This window comes from Microcaecilia unicolor, chromosome 3 (genome assembly GCF_901765095.1).
Source record: "Microcaecilia unicolor chromosome 3, aMicUni1.1, whole genome shotgun sequence".
Classification (NCBI taxonomy): domain Eukaryota; kingdom Metazoa; phylum Chordata; class Amphibia; order Gymnophiona; family Siphonopidae; genus Microcaecilia; species Microcaecilia unicolor.
The window spans coordinates 233,994,586-234,004,982 of NC_044033.1; positions in this window are offsets into that span (position 1 = coordinate 233,994,586).

The following is a 10,397-nucleotide window of genomic DNA, read 5'->3' on the forward strand; positions in this document are numbered from 1 at the left end:
CAAACAAGAGATCATTCCTAGGGGATTAAGGATGTCTCGTGCCCTAAAAATGTTTCAAGAAGAAGATGAATTTGTGCAGCAATAGAACATGATTTTAAATCGTTCCCTTGATTTGATGGTGCTGCTGGTAAAACGAATTCAGGAGCAGATTACTTTGGAATGAGTACAGTGTGAATAGTTACTGAAGAACCAAGAAGAGTCACTACACTACGCGGATGAATTTAAAGACTTAACTTACAAAATGGAAAAATTTAGAAAGGAATTGAGAACACAAAAGATAAAGAAATTCCAGCATGATGAGGGGGATTACAAGGACGGGTATATTTACCCCTGGATGAGGAAGGATCAACAAGAAAATAAAGAAAAAAAGCAAACTCATTTTCAGATGTCCACAGATAGTTCAAGTAGTGGAGAAGACACGAGGAACCCTTTAGGAGAGAGTGCACATGCAGGAGAGTGCCAACGTCAAAAAAACAATTGGAGAGATCAAGGCAAACGTGGAAGAGCTATAAATCAAATACCACAAACAAGATCTCAACATCGGAATCAACAGTGGTGAACATTTCCAACAGAGTTCTCTCGACTGAGGAAACAAATGTGTTATCTAAAGGACTTTCATTCATTCCATCCAGTTTTCATGACTCGTTCCAAGCACGTATTGACATTGAAAAATTTGTCCGTAAATTGCAGTTGAGATTATTATTTGCAGTTGAGAACCCTCTACATGGACTCCTGCGGGACCACTGGATTCTGCCCTGTCCACATTTAAGGCCCTCCTATATCGGGAAATGGAGAAGTTCCAGTATTTTACACTCTACCAAAAATCCATAAAAATTTACAAGTTCCCCCGGGCCATCCGATTGTATCTGCGAGGGGGTCCTTTTTGGAGCATACTGCTAAATACATTGATAAACATCTGCAACCATGTTTGTCATGAATAAAATCATATGTACAGGACAGTGCTCATTTTTTGAGGCTACTGGCTTCTCAAACAGGACAGAGTGGTGAATCTATTATCATGGTCACATTCGATGTTCGTTCCTTGTATACTTGTATACCACAGAACGAGGCTTTAGAGGTTCTGACCACTGTATTGGCACAATGAGATAGACCTCATCTGGTCCCAGTAGATTTTATATTAGCACTCACAAAGGTGGCTCTTTCCTGTAATTATTTAACATTCAATCACAATTACTACATCAAAAAAACAGGCATGTCCATGGGCGCTGCATTCTCTCCAACTATTGCAAATTTATATGTGGATTGGTTCGAAACTAAATGGATTTATTCGTCAAGATTTTTTCAAGATGTAATCAGCTGGTGAAGATACATTGACAATATCTTTATGTTGTAGAAGGGCAATCATCAGGACCTGGAGTGTTCTTACGATATATGAATGGATGTCATAATACCATCAAATTTGATATGCAGAGCAGTAGCTTAGGTATAGCATTTTTAGATATTTTGGATATCCTTGAAACAGGGCACATCTGAAACTTCGGCTTATGTCAAACCCACCGATAGGAACACATTGTTAGGATATACGAGTATGCACCCTTCCATTTGTAAATCAAACATACCATTTTCACAATTCTTGCGTTATCGCAGAATTTGTTCCTCCACATATGAATTTAGACAACAGCTGCCAGGATTGACTGATAAATTCATTAAAAGAGGATATCCTGTGGCTACAGTGAAAAAAGCAGGGAAAAGAGCTCTCTACAATCACAGAGAGCTGCTACTGACTCCAAAGGAAAATCGATTAGTGGAACACGAGGTGTTAACTATACACACACAAATTTGTTAACTAGGGCAGTGAAAAAATGTTTGCCGGTAATACAGATTCACCCTGTATCAAAGAAACAACAATCTGAAAGATATCTTAAGCACGGCGGAAGTGTGGAACAGAGACACTACCGAAATGAGAAATACAGGGCATCATGGACCTTGTGGGACCTGTTCAGTGTGTTCGATAATGATGAATTCTAAACAATTCGTAGACAGTCATATGGGCAGAATTTATCCCTTAAAGGCAAATACAACATGTAACTCTATGAATGAGATATACTTGCTGAGATGTCCATGTGATTTATTTTAGGGCAGACTTCTAGGGCTTTAAAAACACGCCTGATAGAACCTCACCACTGTATTCAAGCGAAGAAACTGAGTGAATCCTTGGTAACATATTTTGTAGATAAACAACATTCTTTTGCGGAGATCCGTTGCATTGTGTTGCAACAGTTGCAAATCACTGAAAAGAAAGGAAACATCAGACGTATACTCAGCCAAAGAGAACAAAGATGGATCTATTGTTTACACATGGTAGCGCCTCAAGTGTTAAATGTCGCGCTGGAATGGAAGGCTTTTCTATGAGTTGACTTCAAGGGGAGATAATTAAATTGACGTCATCACGTCATTATAAAATGAAGGCATTTTTTAGGAAGAACCCCGTTGCCATTTTGTTTGAGAGCTTTACACGGAGAGTTGTTTTTCGAGAAATCGTGATGATATTGAAAGCAGGTGATTATTCTTGATATCGGTGAGAACATACATTCCCCTGATGCAACCCAAGGAGGTGAAACAGGGAACCCCTGTCGGGACTGAAGAAAAGTTCTCAAGATATGTAACAATTATTTAAGAAGATATCAGGCTTAAGATACCATAGCTGTTACAAGCTTTCCAACAGTAATATACTATTCTGTATCTCAAAATGTTTTTTTGGTCATCTATAATAACTGTGTGGAGTTTTTTTGTGACTAGTGATTGAGGGAGAGTCACCCACGATTATGAAGGTTTACCTTACAAGTGGATGTGAATCTTGCAGTGTCTGAAGTCTTTTTTTCTCCACTGACAAGTGTTTGATATATGCCCAGTGACCGTTCTAGAGATTGACAGCTTCTTGGAGTAACTGGTGCAGGAACTGACAAGAGGATGAGCTATTTTAGATCTGATCCTTAGTGGAATGCAGGGCATAGTTTGAGAGGTAATGATGTTGGATCTGATGGGAAACATTTGAGCTGATATCTGGAGTGAAGTCACAAAGGAAATCTACAGTAGCAGCATTTAATTTTAGAAAGGGCAACTATGATAAAATGATGAAAATAAAGGTTAAAACTTTACAACAGGCATGGATGTAGATTAAAAATACCATCATGGAAGCCCAGACCAGATGTATCCCAGGTATTAACAAAGCTGGAAAGAAGAACAAACGACAGCCAGCATGGTTAAAAGGTGATGTGAAAGAGGCTTTTAGAGCCAAAAGAACATCCTTCAAAGAATGGAAAATAGATTTGAATGAGGAAAATATGAAGCACCATAAGCAGTGTCAAGCTAGCTAGAAAGCATTGATAAAGAAGGCTAAAAAAGAATATGAAGAAAAACTTGCCACAGAGATAAAAATTAATGTTAACAGCTTTTTCAGGTACATCAGAAGCAGAAAGCCTGTGATGGAATCCGTAGGACCTAGATCATGAAGGAGAAAAAGGGGCACTCAGGGAGGACAAGGCCATAGCGGAGATTTTGAATGAATTCTTTCCTTCAGTCTTTAAGGAAGAAGATGTAAGAGATCTACCTGTACCAGAAATGGTTTTCAAGTGTGACAATGTGGAGGAAATGAAAGAAATCTCAGTGAACCTGGAAGATATACTGGACAAAATAGACAAGTTAAAGAGTGATAAGTCACCTGGGCCAGATGGTATACACTCCAGGGTACTCTAAGAGCTCAAACATAAAATTGCTGATCTGCTGTTAGTGATCTGTGACCTGTGGTTAAAATTGTCTATAGTACCTGCAGATTGTAGGGTGGCCAATATAATACTGATTTTTAAAAAGGTTTCCAGCTATGATCAGGAAATTACAGACCAGTAAGCTTGACTTCAGTGCTGCGCAAAATAGTGGAAACTGTTATAAAGAATAAAATTATGGACACATAGACAAACATGGTTAATGGTACAGTCTGCAGGGGTTTAGCCAATTTGCTTCATTTCTTTGAAGGCGTGAATAAACATGTGGATAAAGGTGAGCCAGTTGATAATTTTCAGAAAGGTTTTGACAAAGTTCTTTATGAGACTCTTAGGAGGCAATGTCCTTCTGTGGATTAGGAATTGATTATTAGAGGGTAGGGTTAAATGGCCATTTTTCTCAATGGAGGAGGGTGAACAATGGAGTGCCACAGGGATCTGTACTGGGACTGGTGCTATTTAACATATTTATAAATGATCTGTTAATCAGGACGATTTTTGTGCAGATGACACAAAACTATTCAAAGTTATCAAAACACAAGCAGACTAGGAAGCATTGCAGGAAGACCTTAGGAAATTGGAAGACTGGGCATCCAAATGGCTGATGAAATTTAGGGCCCTGTTTACTACGCTGCGCTAGACACTAGAGATGCCCATAAAGCTATTTCTTCATGTACCCCAATTCCAGATTAATTGTATGTTCTACTGATCAGTTGTTATATTCCCTATATGATAATTTTTTGTTTGAAAAGAATGCTTATCATGCTCCCCTTGAATGGAATAGTCTTCTGGCAAGAGAACAGATGTATGACTGATTATGTATTTTTTTCATTATGTTACAAACCTTCTTGTTTAATAAGTTCTTAGGGAAGCTTATAAATTGATAGGTCATTTCAACATCATATATATATTATTTATTTATTTATTAATTTTGCAGTATTTACAAGCATTGAATCTTGTATACAGAAACTCAGAAAGGAAAAATAAGAAAAAAAAACAATTAGGAGGAATATTCCCCCATTTTTCTAAACAAATATATCAATTCTTTCTTAGACCACCAATTTGAAATAACATTGGGGGGGGGGGGGGGTGAACATATATGAGAAGAATAAACATTCTAATAATAACATATACTAGGTAAATGGCCTTGTCTTTATCCTTGATATTTTCTAATTGTTAACTAAACAATCACAGATCTTCTCATAATCTAGTTCCTATTTGGTTAGCTTTTTTAAATCAATAAAAGATTTTAGTTGTTCAGGTTCAAAAAACGGGTATTTGTTATCTAAGTATCAAATTGAACACTTGTATGGATATGCAAGTGAAAATCTCGCTCCCAAAGCTTTTTTCTCTTCTCTTAGAGCCAAAAAAGCTCTCTTTCGATCTTGTGTGGATTTTACAACATCGGGAAATATCCAAATCCTATCTCCATAAAATGTTTTTAATGAGTTTTTAAAGTATAATTTCAAAATAGAATTTAAGTCTTGTTCAAAAACCAGTGAAATCAATAATGTCCGTCGATTAATTACCTCAATACTTGACTGTTCCAGAAATGAAGTAAGATCTTGAAGCCTCGGTTCTTGCAATTGAGTTAATGTTTGAGCCTGTAATTTCTTTTTATACTCTCCCACCTTCTGAGGTATAGGTAAATAATATATTTTGTTTATTGGAGGAATAAGATTGGGAGAGAATTGCAGGATATCCGTCAGTTATTTCTTAAGTAACTCTGTAGCACTTATTTCTGGAATCATTGGAAAATTTAATAAACGTAAATTCAAATGTCTATTATAGTTCTCAAATTGTTCTATTCTCCGATGAATCATTACTTTATCTTTAATCAAAGAATCTGTGGTAGATTTTAATGTCGCTATTTCCTCTTGGACTTGAGCTTTTTGTGTTGTTGAATCTTGCTTTAAGGTATCTAAAGCCTCTGTCAAAGAGTCCAGTTCGGTCACGATAGATGTAGTTTCTGAACTGCCTGTGCAACCGTATTTGTTAACGTTTGAATTGCTTTCCAAATAGTCTCTAGTGTAACCGTCATGGGAACATCTTGTTCGAAAGTAGTTTCCTCTGCTGCCGTCTTAGGTTGGTCGCTGCCGTCTACAGAATCCGATTCGCCGCTTTCCGACGTCTCGAGATCTGTCGGCCTTCCTCTGATAGCGGCGGGACATGGTGGTGGGTTAACCTCTGGGGAGGAAAGTGTTGTTTCCGTTCCCTGTGGGGTCAGCGCTCCTCCATCGATGCCCACTGCGGGAATCCTCACACCGGTCACCCGCGGAGTGCTTGTGGTGTACCTGTCGATCGTAGGTTGATATGGGACAGCAGTTTGAGCCGTCGACGGTAGGCTCTTCACTACCCCCTTCCTTTTCGTATGAGACATTATTTCTTGGTAGAATTTTGGAAGTACAAATGAAAAAGCTCAGTCACGATCGTGCAGGCATCCAGAAGCTCAGACCGCCATTTTGACACGCCCCCCAAGTCTCTCAACATCATATATTTTAATTATTTTTTTATCTTTCCTTTTATTATTTGTTTTGATTAATGTTATATTACTTTGTATTTTGTAGTAGCTGGGCAGCTGGCCATTATTCATAAAGGGGCCCATTTAGTAAGCAACGCTAAAAAGTGACCTGCACTATTTTTAGAACATAGGCTTCCCACTCACTGAAGCCACTTTTAGCATGCCAGTAAAATGGCTACAATTTCTATTTTCCACTTAATGGCTATGAGCTAATTTCCTAAGCTCTTACCGCCCCTTATTTGCTAGGTGGTAAGAGACCCTGTGCTAATCCCGCACTAATTGGGCAGCATGTGGCAGTTTACCCACACTACCCAGTTAGAGCAGGGCATGCCTACTCTCTACCTCCAAACACGCCCCCTGAGCTGCACTGTATAATGTTTACGGACATGTGCTCAGAACACACAGACCAGTTATTTACCTTTAAAATGTTTATTTACAATACAGATAATGCAATAATGTTAGAGATTTTATACAAGGGAAATATGCCACAAGATAAATATTGTTAGGAAGTCTGAATTATTAATTAGGCTGGATTAATAGTAACTCACTTTGATGGAGGCTACTGGTTGGAGTGGTGAAGGAGGTCCTTGCTGGAAAATAAGTCTTTTTGTTGCAGGGTTGTTGCTGGAGCCTGGAGAAAGTCTTATCTTGGATGTGTGTGAAGTGTAGCAAGGCCCAGGGATTCAATGAAGGTCCAGAGAGGTAATGGACAAAACAGCGAAGATGACTAACAAAAACAAAAATAAAAAAATAAGACAACACTTCAAATATGAAAACTAAAAATATTTATTAACCATAAAAATAATGCAGAATAAAGGAGAACAGGACTCGACACAGCTGTGTTTCAGCCGGTAAGGCCTGCGTCAGGAGTCTTCTCACCGTATAAAGTGTCTTTCTCTAATTCTACATCGGATGTCTTTTACGGTTCTCACTTTATATGGTGAGAAGACTCCTGACGCAGGCCTTACCGGCTGAAACACAGTTGTGTCGAGTACTGTTCTCCTTTATTCTGCATTATTTTTATGGTTAATAAATATTTTTAGTTTTCATATTTGAAGTGTTGTCTTATTTTTTTATTTTTTTCATTTTTGTTTTTCTTAGTCATCTTCGCTGTTTTATCCATTGTTGTTTTTTTGCGGACTGGTTTCTTCTGTTTTTTTTTTGCTTGCAGGTCCAGAGGGGTACACATCGTCCAGCAGGCAGGGTCCAGAATCCAGAATCCAGAGAGGAGAGGAAGAAGCATCATGGCCGACTGAGAATGTTCCAGAGTTCTATAATTTCTTGTTGGATCATAGGCAGAAGTCAGGTGGGGTGTATTTGATCCAATGAAAACTCAGGGATAGGCGAAAACTAGTTCCATCTAGTTTTGAGATGGAGCATGGTGGCTGGTCATATGTTTAATGACATCATAAGAGTTCCTGGCTGACTATGTGCTATATTACACACCCATACTTGACAGGATTAAAAGACTCATTGTCTGAGAGTAGATGGACTTTCTTTTGTCAGATTAGGTGGGTCATGATCTGGGAGTTTCGCTGTCTTTTGTTAACTCCAGTCTCTGTGATTGCTGTCAATATGCAGACTTTGTTCTTTGGAGATATGGTGAATGTATCCACCCAGCCAGTTCTATTGTTACAAGCTATCAGTGGTCTTCAGGGGGATGGTGAAGGCCAGACGTGTGTTTCTGATACTACTCAAGTTGCATTAGCAAAGCATTTTTTAAAATATAAATATATATGTTCCAGCAAAATCAATAATTCTGAAAATTCTTCATATCATGCTACACATGTAGATGTATAAATTACATACACAGACATACAAGCACATGCATGTGTGCACATAAGCCCAGGCACAAAGGATGTGACTGCGCGCACATGCACACACAAGTGTGCACGCATACACACCCATGTGTGTACACACACATGCACATATACACACATGCTTACACACATAGTACACATGTGCACACACATGCACACACTTGTGTGTACACACATACAAACACATGCATTAATGCACACACACATACACAAACATGCATGCGAGAACACACATACATGCACATAAACAAGTACATGCATACACACTGTCAGCAGGTCACCACCTTCAGGCCTTCCTGCAGGTACATAAGTAATGCCACACTAGGAAAAGACCAGGGGTCCATCGAGCCCAGCATCCTGTCCACGACAGCGGCCAATCCAGGCCAAGGGCACCTGGCAAGCTTCCCAAATGTACAAACATTCTATACATGTTATTCCTGGAATTGTGGATTTTTCCCATTTAGTAGTGGTTTATGGACTTGTCCTTTAGGAAACCGTCCAACCGTCTATGAACTCGGCTGACCCTGGAAGGGCCCTTCCCTGGACACAGCACTCCCAGATGCAGACTCCAAAAATATGCTTAAAAACCGCTTTATTCCATCAGCAAGGCCAAGACATTTCCTCTTTCAGACACAGTCCTTGGTTACAGCACATATCACCCCTTGTTCCTTCCCCCCGCCGGCCACAGTTTAAATCATTAACTGCTTCCCCAGCAAGGCCTGATTCTTGGACACAGTTTTAAATCACTCACTATTTCACCAGCATGGCATGACTTCTGGACACAGTTTAAATCACTCACTGCCTCCCCAGCATGGCATGACTTCTGGACATAGTTCAAATCACTCACTGCTTCCCCAGCATGGCCAGGTTCCTGGACACAGTTCAAGTCACTACCTGTTTCTCCAACCGGGTCTGACTTCTGGCCACAGCTGAAATCATTCACTGCTTTACAGCACGGCACCTCTCTCCCCCTTGAGTGGAACAGCTGCTTAACCTTTCCTCCAAGCTTTCCCCAGCCTTGAAGAAGGTTTGTTATGATGCCTTTCAACTTCTTCCCTTGTACCTGAGCTAGAGCAGCAATCTCCATGGGCTCACTTCCCCAGTCATCCTGGGCTTGAATCACCTCTCTGACCTCTTTCTCCACCTCCCATTCCATGGGCTCCTCTCCCTTTATGGTCCCCAGCTGGTCCTCCCCCTCCTGATTATTCCCCCTCAGCCCAACCCCTCCTCTCCCTCGGGATCCTGGGATTTGTAGTTCCCTTGCTGCTCCTTTTGCTTGCCCCCAGGGCATTGCAGGGGTTGTTGGGAACTGTAGTCCTCCTCCCTTCTCTGGCTCTTGGGAAACTTATGCCTCCGTGGGGGCGTGGCTTCCCAGCCACTATGATCCTGGGACTTGTAGTTGGAATCCCAGGTATGAAACCTACCCATCTTGCTCCTCTCCCAGATCCCTTCTTCCCTGACCCTCAGGGGTTCCTCACAACACACACGTACACATGTGCGCACATACTTATGCGCATATACACACATACATGTATGAGCACACACATGTATATGCACACCCGTGTGTACACCCCACACATGCACACATAAATGTGCATACAGACACAATCACATGCACACACATATGAATGCACACACATGTACGCACATGCACACTTGTGCACAGTGTGCACATACAAGCACAGACATATGTGAGCACACACATATGCATGCACATACACATATATGTACACACACACATTTGCACCCCTCACACACAAATACATGTGTACACAAATGTGTGCACGTGTGCACATAAACATGTGTGCACGTGCATGCACACATGCACAGGTACACACACACATCCGCTCACAAGCACAGACACATGAGTGTGCATACACACACACACCTGTTTTGGAGCAAGTGTAGATTTGCTCTTTGGTGTTTATTCACTGTTGGGGCATGATCTGGGAGAGGGACATTGGTGCATTGAACCTATATGGTTAAATTAGAGTTTTTAGAGCTATTTGGTAGAAATTATTCTGATAGGAAATGAAAAATTAGGAAAGAAAAGTTTGAATAGTTGATTCTTCATAGAGGTCTGAAAGTGATTCATAAGGCCAAACATTTGTACCGCATTAACTTTACATTTCATAGTTCTATGATAAATCAACTGCAGATAAAATAAGGTGGTGGCATTCTCCTGAATGAGTAAATGACATTTTCAGACTGTATATAGCACATTTTTTTACTTCAGTGAAAATATATTAAAATTACTGTTTTGGATCATTGATGCAGTTTCTAGGTAAAACACAGAATAGCCAACCTGGACTGTCT